Raw genomic sequence first — 14,856 nt, 5'->3', positions numbered from 1 at the left:
ATCCGACACAGGAAATGCAAGTTTGTGCGCTTCACTATGCTGGCTCTTTCTAAAATCTACAATGATCTCCTTTGTTTTATCAACATTTAGAACCAGGTTACTTTTGTTGCACCAGTCTACCAGAGCCTTCACCTCTTCCCTATAAGCATCTTCATTGTCATCCCAGATAATACCCACCACTGCCGTGTTGTCTGCATACTTCACAATATGATTCATAACAGATTTGGCACAGCAGTTGTGGGTCATCAAGGTGAACAGTAGCAGACTCAGGACACAACCCTGTGAGGAACCGTACTCAAGGAGATGGAGTTGGAAACTTGCACAAACTGGGACCTATCAATAAGGAAATCAAGTATCCAATTACATAAAGGAGTATTAAAACCTAATAGGCCCAGTTTGTTCACCAGGTGCTGAGGAATGATTGTGGTGAATGCCGAACTAAAATCAACAAACACCCCAGTGTCTATTCAAGTTCAAATTTTGAAATGAATATTTCAAAATACAATACATAAAAAATGCATCTGCGTGTGATCAGGGTTTTTTCTCTTTTCAATCCTCAACAGGCTTCTGCTTGCTTCTGTTTCTCAGTTTAAAATGGCATTTTAAGAAAGAAAGAGAGATGATAGATAAAGATAGTCTTTCATCAATGTATCATTCAATGCTTCTACTACCATTTAATTCACTCAATGCCTGCATGGTTCCAGAAAATTGCCTACAGCTGACCTGTTAAAAAAAAGTTGTAAAAATATGATTGTGTATCTCCATCTACTAGAGTTTTGAGAGAGTCTGACACAGAAAGAACTCCAAGGTGAACTTACTGTCAACAGATGCTGAAATCAGTCTTTTCCTTTCCAAGACCATGTCTATCACACCTTCAAAGATGCCTAGATGAGTAGCACCACTAGTCAGACCAAAGGTCCTATTTATTTCTGTTTTGTAGGCATCTCTAGCAAAGTGTCTTCCAGGACACTGGTACCAGCCTTGTCCAGATGTTTGTACTCAGTATCTAGAAACTCAAGAGGCCTCAATCCCATTTACATTTCATAGCAGTGTTCTTGATTGATCCATACTTAATAACGTGCATCTTTTTTGTATAACTTTATTAAATTTTGGAAAAGAACAAGAAAAAAAGTTTGAAGAGAAAAGAAAGCAGGGAAAAAGCAAAATTAAAGTAATTAAAAATAAAGTAATTTCTTTCTTCAGTATGGATACAAGCATGACATAAAATAACCCTTTGAACTAGAGTAAATCATAGCACTTCTACCATCATAATTCTAGTCATCAAATACCCAGGTTAAAATTTGATTTCTTTTCATTTCAAGCAGAAAATCCAAAAGTTGTTTCCATGTAGAAGCGAAGCTAGACAAAGACTTTTCTTTTAATCAAAGTGGTCAATTTTGCCATCTCTGTCCAACTCCATTCATTTCACCATCAATTCTTCCATTGTGGGTATCCTTCAAACATGCATCTCAATCTTCTCACATTCTTCTCTGGACCCAGATAAACATGATGTCTGAAGGCATTTAACAAATTCAAGCACCTTCAGAAGGCAATGATCATATTTATTCATTTCTCAGATTTGCTGGCCAGCCGACAGAATTGTTCTCAGTATAACTTGCAGTAAAACAAAGGTGCAATCAATACGGTTGAATGGTAAAGCAATTTACTAAAATAGCTGCTAGAAGATCCGTGACTAAAATATCTGAGGTAAAGCTGCTTAAAACTCTGCAAACAATAGACATGCGAGAAATCTAAAAGGAGAGAAGACAAAGGCGTGAAATGTTGTGACAGTAGGTATCAAGAGAGTCTTCTGCATTGGGGCACTGTGAAGGATGGATGTCAACCCTCTGAGAAAAGCAAGGTCAGGAAACAGATGTAGTAGATATTCCAGGGGGAGGAAAAAAAACTATTGGGGGCGTAGGATAAGTTAAGTTAGAATTTTGCTCTACTCCATCTTATACCAAATAAAATCAAGGTGGCATTTTTCTGTCTTTCTTTCTCTTCCTTTCCTCTTCTTCGGGATTGAATAATCTTTTCTAGAACTCCTACCTTGATGGTTCCATCATCTAGGTCTACATTCTTTCACAGGACCCCTATTGGGAAGGACTGCTTTCCAAGAAGTTTCTTTTCCATTCATAGTCACAAATCTGGTCTTCTTTATACCAGTTCCTTTCTAGGCTGAAGACCTGGGAAGTCTTTGGCAAGGATAAATTATTCTTTCAGGGAGTATAGGTGTGTTTGTCCAAAACTGAGATTTATACCTTAGGAGAGAAAAATATGTGCCTCTCCAAATTCTCTCTCTCTCTCTCTCTCTCTCTCTCTCTCTCTCTCTCTCTCTCTCTCTCTCTCTCTCTCTCTCTTTCTGTGTGTGTGTGTGTGAGAGAGAGAGAGAGAGAGAGAGAGATTGTAAGTGATAAAAATGACAAAGGAGATGTGCATCTGCAGCGAATCATGATATATATATTTGCCATGCTAAATGGAATAGGGATGATTAGCATTAATCCAAAGGGGCTCATAAAATGATGAGCATTAGGAGAGTTCAGGTATCCTGGCTTCATATAGATGGGAAATTAGAATTCCTATGCCTGGATAAGAAACCAGCCAAATACTTTCTGACTGTGCTTGAGGCAAAGGCAAAAAATTTCCAACCGCTGAGAGGACATGAATATTTGAATGTTTGGACTCGCAGCATACATTTCAAGATGGGCAAGTTCTCATCGTGAGAAGTCCTATCCAGTTCCATCTCTTGGCTCTTGGCTTTCTGCCCTTCCAAGGTGCCATGGTGCTTTGTCACCTTTTCACTTGCTTGTTTCAAAGGAGCAAAGAGGTGGCTTTTCAGACACTGTGCCAGAGAAACTCATTGTTGGGGATGAGATAGCATATAGGGCGGAGGTACAAAAACTATCCATATGGTGTAGTAACAACAACTTGCACCTAAACATCGGCAAGACGAAAGAGATGGTGTTAGACTTCCAGAGAAAAAAGGAGGAACCTGCCCCACTTTACATCAGGGAGAACTGTGTAGAGAGAGTTTCCTCCTTTAAATTTCTGGGAGTCTACCTCTGTGAAGATCTGACCTGGAAAGTTAACACAACTCAGGTGGCTAGAAAGGCCCAACAGAGGCTTCACTTTCTTAGGGTCTTCCGGAAGAACAGGGTAGAACAACAGCTAATGACCCTCTTTTACCGGTCTACTATAGAGAGCGTCCTCTCGTATGGTATTGTGGTTTGGTATGCTGGTCTGACAGCCGCGGATAGGAAAGTATTACAGAGGGTAGTGAGCACAGCACAAGACATTGTGGGCTGTTCCCTGACACCACTGGATGACATCGCCAGGGCTCGTTGCCTTGGAAGAGTGAGGAAGATTCTCAGGGATGACTCACACCCTGGACGGTATCTCTTTACTCTCCTACCATCCGGTAGGAGATATAGGAATATAGCCAGCCGTACCAACAGGCTGAAAAATAGCTTTTATCCGTGGGCTGTTAGGCTTTTAAATGGGACATAATCTTATGCAGAATTGACTTGGGAGGCCGGTGTGTGGTGTAGTTGGTTCACATAGTGTGGTGGGATGGAGGGTTTGTTGTCACTATGTGTTGGGGGGGAGAGAGCACGGGGGGAGGCTCAGCTAATCTCAATGTACACATGTTGTACTTTGACAATAAAGGTTTATTATTATTTATTTTATTATTATTATTGTTGTTGTTCCCATGAAAGCCTTTCACCAGCAGGCAAGAGTGATGAAAATGTTGGGACACTTTCAAGCTCTTTGTCGCAGCTGCCATCTCCAAGTCTAGTAAAGAGCTGAGTGGTGAATCAAGGAACTGAGAACCTTGTCTTTTTAGGGAAGAGCAACCCTACTCCAAAGAAGACTTCACCCCACTCTTCTCCTTCTTCAAGCCCATAATGGAAATTCGATACATTCAAGGGTATGTATTGAATACATAAATACACTCAAGGAATGGAACTACAGCAAGCTGACAGATGGCCCAGAAGGATAGTATGACTGATGCCATGAAAGCAATAAAGAAGGCCGAGAGAACTGGGATTGCACTTCTTCTGTCTAGTTTCTAATATAGATCATCCTATCAGCCCTTTGTGGTAGACCAGAGTAGGAAGCCAAAATTATGACTGCTAGTACTACTTTTATTTTACGATTACAGAAATAGAACTTTGCAAGTCTGAATGGACCTTCCCCCACAAACTTCCCTGTATCTTACCAAGAACTAGGGAGGGTCAAGCCTGCAATTACATTTCTGCCTCAGACTCATATTGATTTTATATGTCTTGGTTGAAGATCTTAAGGTTATTCCTACAGCTGATTTTGGTATCACGTCTCAGGAGAAAGCTTGACTGAAATAGAGCCAGAAAACCATCTGGTTGCATCTAGAGTTGCCAGGTCACTTAATCATTTTATCCAAGAAGGAAATATTTGAGACTGGCCCATAATGAGATCTTCTAGGTCAAGGGAGATCTTTTTAAGTAAAGACCTTATCATCATCTCTTTTAAAGAAGCAAGTACAAATTCCATCTGCAAGGACGTATTATCCACTCCACTTAACCATAAGGCCAGTCTCAGCCTGAGCAATTTAATTAGCTAGGGAGTACAAGGGTCAAGAAAGCAAAGGGTGGCTTCTCTTCCCCTGACATACTCTTTTCATATCCTTGAAACCCAGAAGCTGAAGGAAAACTGACAAATGATTGCTAAGGTTACCTGCCTGTGACCTGTCTCAAACTGGTTTCCTAAATCAAGAGGAATCAGACTGAGGATTGTCTCCTCCACATAGTGATGAAAACTGCTGATAGCCAGCTTTTAATACTTTATCTCTCCTTTTCCCCCCCATCCCCAAATCTTGATCTCAGTGAAACCAGAGGAGTAAGCACACTTGCCTGTAGACTTTGCCAAGGGGGGGGGAATTGAAAGATGGTTCCATTCTGTGTTTAGTCCTCCACATGTGTCCATATGTACTTCAATTCTTTATCTCTTACCTATCAGGTGTTGATTGACCTATGTTGAAAGAAAAAGGGTGTTTAGGAGAGGTAGTCAATCAGTTGGACCAACTTCATGTTCCATAGATCAGTCAAGGCTTCAGCAGGATTGCTGATGGATGAGGCAGGAAATTCTCCAAGCACTTTCAGTACACCTATTCATCAGTTACTTACTGTTGGACCAGTTTAATTGATTTTTACCCCTACAGAGGTTTATAGCTTAAAACTGACCAGAGGGTAATCTTTCTACAGCAACAGAGTCACAGAAAACTCCTCCAGTCAGCAGGAGAATAGATGACCAAATTCAGTATCTGCCTTACCCCATGCATGGAGCCAGATACTGTACCAATTAAGACAAAGTTTACTGCATGTAACAACTGTGCTGAACTGGAGAACTGAGGGCTCCTCCCTTCCCAGATACAGCCCCTATGCTCAATAGTTGACTAGTCAACCCTCAACATGGATACTGACAAGAGATCCAGAATAACCCCAGATATTATTGTTCTGCAGGGGAGTGGGTGGTACACAAACGGAATGCCTACACCATCTTGGCCCCTGAAACCCGGCAGGAAGTCTGCAACATTTGCAGAATGTCTGAATGTCTGAAAGAGCTTCCAGTCAGGGAGACAGATACAACTTTGCCTGTTGTATCGCAGCAAATCCTGGCAGACCGAACTAGAAGCTATTAATTCTATGCTTTTCCTTCTGCCAGATCTTTGTGTCACATGGCAGGCCAGTGCTTCCATATAAGATTAAATCCTGGATAATAGATGTTTTTATTATTATGTTTTATTATGTTATGCTTTAACAGATATATCTCCTTCAGCAGTGGTTCCTTAGCCCAGGGAGCAGGATGGTGCAGTCTTTGTATAGAGAAGCTTCCTGGGAAATTCTTCATCAGCCTGATCCTGCAAGGAAACCCGGCAGTGCAGGAATTACCTCCAGCACACTTTTTCCCCCACAGGGAGAGGTTGCCCGTGTTGAACTACTTATTAGCCATTATTTTTGCTAGCTGCATCCTCTTTTTGATATTGCTAAAACTTTACATAAAATATTAAAAGTGATGCTACTTCTTTGATTATTTTTGTAAAAAAATCTCTTGATCAAGCACCAATTATGCTGCATTTTGTACAGTTGCCAAGGCAATCCTGATTATTTTTCTATCTTTATTGCAAATATGACATAATTTTATCCTAGGTCTATATTTTAATGTACAAGAGGCCAGTGAATTCTTTTGATGATTTCTTGCCTCCTTGGTTTCAGGCCCACATTGCAATTTATAAGTATATTTTTCCCTCTATCTGCCCACCCCTATTGGCTTCCTAAAAACCACAGAAGGCAAAATTCATTATTAGACTAATAATCTAAGTAGTTGTGAGTGAAGAATACATGGGTTAAAAGTTTACTGCTGTGATAATAATTTTTTACTCTGAGGCTAACACATCATATCATCAAGCTATCAGCTTAAGACAGGGGTCTTCAAACTTGGCCGTTTTATGACTTGTGGACTTCAACTCCCAGAATTCCTCAGCCAGTCATAAAAGGGCCAAGTTTGAAGACTCCTGGGTTAAGAGATACTAAGCACCTTTAACTATCTCTACTTGATGCTCTTAACAGTAACCAAGATTAGACCTTAGTCATTAAGAGCCTTGGTGGAGCAGTGGGCTAATGCCTCCTTAAGTAACACCAGCTGCCTGCAATTATTGCAGGTTTGCATCCCACCAGGCTCAAGGTTGACTCAGCCTTCCATCCTTCCGAGGTAGGGAAAATGAGGACCCAGATTGTTGGGGGCAATTAAGCTGACTTTGTAATAATGCCGCTTGGGGGGGTGTATGAAAGCCCTAATAAGCAGGCATATACATAGAATGAAGGCTATTGCTAAGCTTGTAAGCCGCCCTGAGTCTTCGGAGAAGGGCGGGATATAAATGGAATTAAAATAAAATAAATAAATAAATTATCAATATGAAGCAAAGGCCTTGATTGTTTGGAACTAGAGATTCCATGCAACATAAGGAAATTGCTGTGCCAAGTTTCTAAAATCACAACAATCTCTGAATCTCTGAATTGTAAGGCTATTTCTGAAAGTTCTAAACAAACTTTTACTTCCAATCTATTTCCTTTCAATCAGACCACTGCCTATAAAAGTTCAGGAATGAAGATGATAAAGCTTTCACATTGTAATGTTAGCTACTAGGTAAATATCTGGATGATATTTTTCAGGCCGCTTGCATGTTGATGAGATCTTGAAGTAATACTGACGGAAGGGCTGAAGCCTCAGGCAAACATGGCAGTTAAATGGCATTTTGACCCTGAAATAGGGAAGATAATTACCTAAAGGGAATAGAGCAGTGGTTCATCAGAACCTCAAAGACCCTAACCCCAAGTCAGTTAAGTGCATCCGTTTCTACAGGTAAAGCTTACAGACCAGGCCTGCTGAAATGAATAGAAGCTTTCACTATAAAGCTTTTTTTATTTATTTATTTACTGGTTTTTTGCAAAAGAAAAAAAAAGTTGTCTTTCAACTTGTTGTCACCCCTCTGTTCTCTTATGAATAGAAAAAAATAATCCATCTCAGTAAAGCTTTTCATAATTAAATCCTGATGACTCGTTCCTCTCTGTTTTTCATCTACTGATGCAACCAATGGCTATGCAAATTCATAGCAGCAATACTCCCTAGATGAGGGAGGAGGAGCTAGAGGAGCTCCCCTGGACCTTCCATTGAGGCAAACAGGGATGTAAACATCCCTTATTACACAGAGAATCAGCAAATGTTTGCAATTTCACTTTGCAGGCTTCCTGCTGCCTTTCCCAAACACATAACAGATGTTCTGTTAAGAGGGAGCAAACCCTCCTTTGTGTGAGTGCAGACAGCCAGCGAGGGCCTTTCAGAAGATTTGCAATAGGATGCTGCTGTGTTCTCAGAAATTGTGGAATGTTAACTTTGCTGAAATGTCTCTTTACAAAACAACCATAGATTTGAAAGTAAAAAGTGGCTCCTTTCAAGAGATGCTTCTGAGCAGAGATCCTTGTGAAGAATTCTTGTCAAATCTTTTGCTAGGAAGGTGACTGAATGGTGGTGTGACTTGAATTACCATTTCCATTTCCAGTACTGAAAACAGAGAACCACTGCTAAAAAGATAGTTGAAATAAGAAAACTTGTTCTTCCACTTCAATTCCAGCTAGATTTTATTTATTTATTTTTTATTTTAATTCCATTTATATCCCGCCCTTCTCCAAAGACTCAGGGCGGCTTACAAGCTTAGCAGTAGCCTTCATTCTATGTATATGCCTGCTTATTAGGGCTTTCACACACACCCAAGCGGGGATGGGGGGGATGGGGGGTGGCAGTTAAAACAGGCATTTTCCCAATTATAAAATTTTATACACACACACACACACACACACACACACACACACACATATATATATATATATATATATATATATATATATATATATATATATATATATATATATATATATATATTTCGACGAAATCTCATCCGTCATCCTCAGGATGAGATTTCGTCGAAACGTCGCCCTGATACCTCCAATTCTACGTGGGGAAAAACCCAAAGACAACCATGAATACATTGGCTTAAATGTATTCATCCATTCATTGCCTCAATTCAAGGACAGAACTGAGATCATGAGCAGGACACAGTGTCCTTCACATCTGTTGCTTAAGTACAAAGAATATATTTTGATCTAAAGCTTCCCCATTCTTTTATCCAATTGATGAAAAATATGAGGAAAGGGTATATAAAGAGTTGTATCAGTGAAATGGGCACCATAGAAGAAAGACAGTTGTTTCAATCCCAGTTCTCAGGCCACTGACTGAGGCTGTAATGATCTTCATCATGATCTGACTTAGGGTGCACTTTATTAATAGTGTGCACATATCAGATTTAGTTAGAACCCCAATTCAGTAATTGGTAAAAAGAATCTCATTTCAGATTTATTTGGAGACTACATTTTGACTGAGAGCACAAAGCTGAATCAGGACTGAGATCTCCAAATCTATTTATTTCCCACTATATCATTAGAAATTAAGAAATTGCTATTGTTTTCCTGCTTGGTATGTTTTCCTGCTAAATGAAATTTCAAGAACAACAATACTTATATGAAAATGACAAAGTATATTCTCTCTCTCTCTCTCTCTCTCTCTCTCTCTCTCTCTCTCTCTCTCTCTCTCTCTCTCTCTCTCTCTGTGTGTGTGTGTGTGTGTGTGTGTGTGTGTGTGTGTGCAATTTTTTTTTCATTTAGCCTCATAGTTGACCTGAGGAGAATAATTCCAACATGTCTGATGGAAATATGTTTAGGAAGTATTATATAATACAATCTGTTGTCTCAGAGTTTGTATTCCAAAGGACAGTTTGCTGATTTTATAGGGCAATATTCCAGGACAGGAATTATTCTAGATCACTTCTGTCACTTCCTGTTCTGGAAGGTTCAGGAAATCATCTCCAGAATGGCCAATTGTTCCATTTGTTTAAAAAAAAGGCAAGTTCTGGGAAATGCTAGAATTTGGCACATATCTACCTGTACTGTCTTGCAATATTTCTTGTTCACCTCCAAACGTTGTGATCAAAGATGTGTGCTTTGTAAAATTTATCCAATCTTCAAATGTTCACCACAACCTTATTTAGAAGCATATATAAGAGAAGTCACTGAGGTTAGAAACTAGAATACTTTATCATAAAAATGCTGCCTTTCCCCTACTTTTCCTAACGGATCACTTGAAGTTTTCCTTGAAGAAAAAGACAAGTAAGAAATACATAGAGAATCATTTTGCAGAAATGATTAATTCCAAATCACTGTATTTCAGTGGGATTCCATTTAAAACTGGGTGTGTTTCTGAAAAGTTCTTCATCATTTCCAGATCTCCTGAAATTAACAGAATTAGCTCATTTCAGAAACAAATAGCCCCAAATTTTATCACACGTCATTCCCATCTTTTAGAGAAATAAAAACAGAAGGAAAAAAAATAACAACTGTGAAAGAAAACAAAATAATAAATGGATGGACAGAATTAAAATGATCAACAATAGTTCAAAATCTAGACAGCAAAGGTTCTAGGGAATTCATGGGTGGTTTACTCTAGACAGGATATTTTTTATGGCAGCCTTTTTTTTTTGTTATGGATGCACAGATAGCTATTATAGGTGCAAGAACAGAGGGTTCTTTGCAAATTGCATTAAATGGGACAATGCTTACTCATATGGAACCATGGTATTTATACAGTTTCCTTCTTTCTTAATTCCAGAACCATTACTGGTAGATAATACACATTTTACATATCTATTATCTTGCCTTACTTCCTGTTCGACCAGTTCAGGACTATTGCACTTAGAAAGACTTAACTTGGGGGTGGGGTTTGTTGGTTTTGTTATTTTTTTTAAAGAACTCTGTGTGAATAAAGAGCATTTTTAGAAAGTGGAAAAATATTTCTTTCCTCGCTCTACATATGGTGATTCCAATCTGATCCAGATAATCATTTCCTTACAATTAAAAAAACAACAACAGCAACTCAGAAACAGGAACTAAAGCAGAATACATTTAACATGTAATTTTGTTTGCCAGTGAAAGTTGGCATGGATATCTCAAGTAAAATGTTATTTCACTTCATTGACAGCCACTTGAATACTCTATCATCATCCTGAATAATTACATGAATCAGGGGTGCAGACTTTACTAGAGCAATGCATCTTTCAATTGCATTTCTCTTTCAAACTGTCCCTTTTAGGAACAGAAATATAAGACAGATGGAAAAAGGAAATCACAACTCATTAACTATCAACAATGACCTCTGACAAGAATAATCCAACCTTTCTGTCCAATGTTGGAATCTTATGGTAGATTTGGGAGATAGTATTTCACCTCGAAAACCAGTTTGGTCTAGTGGTTAAGGCACCAGGCTAGAATATGTGATACTGTGTTCTAGTCCCAACTTCACCATGAAAACCAGCTGGGTAACTTTGGGCCAGTCATTCTCTCTCAGGATTGTTGTTGTGGGGATAATAGCAGGAAGGAAGGAGTAGAAGGTATGTTTGCCACCTTGAGTCATTTATTAAAAGTAATAAAGGTGGGATAAAAATAAATAAAGATCAACCCTGACTGCTCTTTAGAAGGCCAGATCCTGAAGCTAAAACTCAAATACTTTGGCCACTTAATGAGAAGGAAGGACTCACTGAGTATGGGCAATTACAGGCTAGGTGGAAAGAGGACCAGAAAACTGGTTTTTCGATGACTGATGAAAATTTGGTAAAGCAAATTAGAGATCAAGGTCAAGCTCATATAAAAAGGATATATCTTGCATTGATAGAAATTGATTCAGAGACGGAACTTGTCAAAGACTGTATGATAAAATGGGCTCAGAATTTTCAAGAAGTTATCACAATGGATACTTGGGAAAAGATTTGGGTGAGAAATGTAAAATTTACACAGGCCCAAAATTTAAGAGAGAATTTTTATAAAATGTTTTATAGGTAGCATTTAGATCCTAAAAAACTAGCAAGTATGTATCCGAACTGCCAGCCCAAATGTTGGAGGTGTGGCTGTGAGGACGCAACGTATTTTCATATATGGTGGACTTGTAAAAGGGTTAAAGCATTTTGGATTAAAATTTGGTGGAATATGCAAAAAATATTCAAGAAAAGGATAAAGTTTTGTCCGCAATTGTTTTTATTGGGCATTATCACAGATACTACCGTTGTGGACACTAAGCTGATGTTGAATTTAATTACGGCAGCGAGACTTTTAGTAGCGCAATATTGGAAGAAGGAAGAACTGCTGACTATAGAAGAATGGACTTTAAAAGTTTCCAATTTGGCGGAAATGGCAAAGATTTCAGCGTATTTGAAAGACCAATCGCAACAGAGATATATTGTGGAGTGGAGAAGATGGATTGATTATATCCAGAATAAATATGGGACTAAAAAGTTTCACTTAGCATTTGAATAAGTAGTGGATTTATATGATGTATAAATAGCTTGTAGTTATTTTATTAAGAGTTAAAGTGCGATAGAATTTAATATTTTATTATTGTTTGCATATTTTAGATTATGTTTGTTTGTATTTTTATACCCTGTATTTAGCTCTGGGAAGTCGGGGAGAGGAGAGTTGGGGAGGTTTGGGGAGGGGGGAGGGGGAGGGGAGGGGTTTTGTATTTAAAAATGTACCGTAAAACTTTTCAATAAAAAAAAAAGAGAAGGAAGGATTCACTGGAGAAGAGCCTAATGCTGGGAAAGATTGAGGACAATAGAAGAAGGGGACGACAGAGAATGAGGTGGCTGGATGGAGTCACTGAAGCAGTAGGCGTGAGCTTAAATGGACTCCAGAAGATGGTAGAGGACAGGAAGGCCTGGAGGAATGTTGTCCATAGGGTCGCAATGGGTTGGACACGACTTCACAGCTAACAACAACAACAACAACAAAAATAAATAAATAATAAATAAATCTTGCTGGGCAATAGCAATCTCACTTAACTTTCTGAATGAAAGAATGGATGGTTCTGGGCCTCTCACGGCTGGCTAGCCATAAAGGGAACTGAATTTGGATTTCAATCCTGAGTGCAAATTCTAACCCCAAATTCTAAGTCCATGTTCAGTATCAAAAGCATCCAGAAAACCTCCTCTTACACATCCCCTCAAGACAGCCAGAAGAGGAAGGTAGGTTAATCCTTTCTCCTTTTATATTGTTCACCAAACTGGGTCAACTCTTTCCCTTGTTTCCTGCTCCACCTTCTATTTAACCAGAAAGACCAATGACAGCCATTCAGACATGTTTTTATGAATACCTGCAAACTGGGGGAGAAAAGGTGCTTCCAATGAAAGGAATATAATATTAGAGAATATCTAAAATCGTCTTGTTCAGCTTCATAGGACAACTGACTAATTCTCTGCTGCACTTGAACGAACGTCAGGAGAAGATGAATGATATAGTTAAGTGAACTGCAAAGGTCAAAGACAGAAGAGAGAGAAAACTGATCTGAGAGAGGAAGTGTTAAAAGTATTGAGAATATCAGTCCAACCAACAGGAGCCATTTTAATCAGAAGCGTGCAAAATAAATCTTTAGGCAAGGAGATAAAAATGCAGAGTCCGTCTGTTGACTGTGGACAGACTTGTACTTCCTGGATGGTTCTTCCTCAGCATGGTCCACTGGCCACCATCTGAATGTAACAATGGAGGACAATGTCCTTCTTCCACTCTCTCTCCCATTTGCAAATGCATCCTGTACCCATATTTTCCAGCTTTGATTCAAAACTGTTATTTTCCAACCTGAACTCTCATCAGCCTTTAGGGGCAGACACAGCCTTTCTCCATGACCCATTACCAGAGTAGGCCACTCACTGCTTCCTTAGTGCTGGAACAGAGCATCTCATTCTCCTTCTACTCCAACCTGTGTTTTCCAGCTTTGAATCAACTTTTCTGTTTTCCATTCCAAATTGCATTAATGACTTTAGTGCAGATGGTCTCTGGCATTTCGTTAACATTTAGTGGTAATCCCAGCTCTCATTGGCTGCAATGGCTGGCATGTTCCGCCCTTCCAGCAGCTGGTTGTTGCCTTGGGCAGCCATTTGATTCTGGAGTGTTGAGCTATAATGTTCTCTGCTACTGGGTACTTGCTAATTTTATAAACTTGAGACTGATACAATGATGGTCTATTAAGTCAATGAACTATCATCAACCCTAGAGGTTGGTACACTATTCAACCCTTATACCCTTTCTGTTCCTGCTCAGACTGATGAAGTATCCTGCCATTGCTTTTTGATCTCCTGCCCACAGTACTACTAAGTTAACTTTTCCTTTATTCACTTACTTACATATTACATTTGCAATATAGGAACACTGCTATTTTGTTCCTATGAAGCTGAATGTTCAGTTCCTCCTTGCCATGGAACTACTTAGGAATGTAAGAATTAAAGACTGGTCTGAACTCCATTGTTTTAATTATCAGAGCTATGGAAATTCTGAAAAAAAGAAAGAGAAAGAAAGAAAGAAAGAAAGAAAGAAAGAAAGAAAGAAAGAAAGAAAGAAAGAAAGAAAGAAAGAAAGGAAGGAAGGAAGGAAGGAAGGAAGGAAGGAAGGAAGGAAGGAAGGAAGGAAGGAAGGAAGGAAGGAAGGAAGGAAGGAAGGAAGGAAGAAGGAAGGAAGGAAGGGGTCTATATTAGTGTTGTTGAGGGGGATAATGTGGGAATGGTGTGTGAAAGCAACCATGTATGCAAACGTGTGGGGATGTAAAGAGAAGGCATGAGGACTAGTGAGATGGGAACAGTCTCTAACAGGAAAAGTCAGGCATAAAAGACAAGTTTACACAGGATCAGCCACTGAGTCTTGCCTTCCCTGTGAAGGGCAAAAAAATAGGAGAATGAACAATCAGGTCTTGCTACGGCGACAATATGAACTGAACATCATCCACCTCTGTTGCCTACCCACTGCAATCTGAACTGGTATTTCTGAAGTGGGCTTAAAAAAACAGGTGGGGGGAGCAAAGGAGACAAGTTGCTTAGATGTGGAATTGCCGTGACTCTGCCTCTCTTCCCTTAGGGCAGGGAAGTGCCAATGGTGCAGACAATGTCAGAAATCAACACATGCAAAGATGAATTCCAACCATCACCAGGACATTCCAAAGTGGTAGGCAAGACTGGGCAGTTGAGAAAACATTCAAGAAAAAGTCAACAGTAATCCTTTTTCTTGAGGGCAAGGCAAAGCAAACCCCACTTGCTTCTAGCACTCATTATGTTACCTAGTTGGGTAATGAAATTTCTGCAAGAGAACAACCAGGTTCAGGGAGCTCCAAGGAACCCAAAGTTCTTCCATATTGCTGTCAAGAAAACTACCTGAATTAAATCACCCAAAGTCAAGT

This window comes from Vipera berus (genome assembly GCF_964194415.1).
Source record: "Vipera berus genome assembly, chromosome: 1".
In the NCBI taxonomy this organism is placed as follows: domain Eukaryota; kingdom Metazoa; phylum Chordata; class Lepidosauria; order Squamata; family Viperidae; genus Vipera; species Vipera berus.
Note: the sequence above shows the minus strand (reverse complement) of the source record.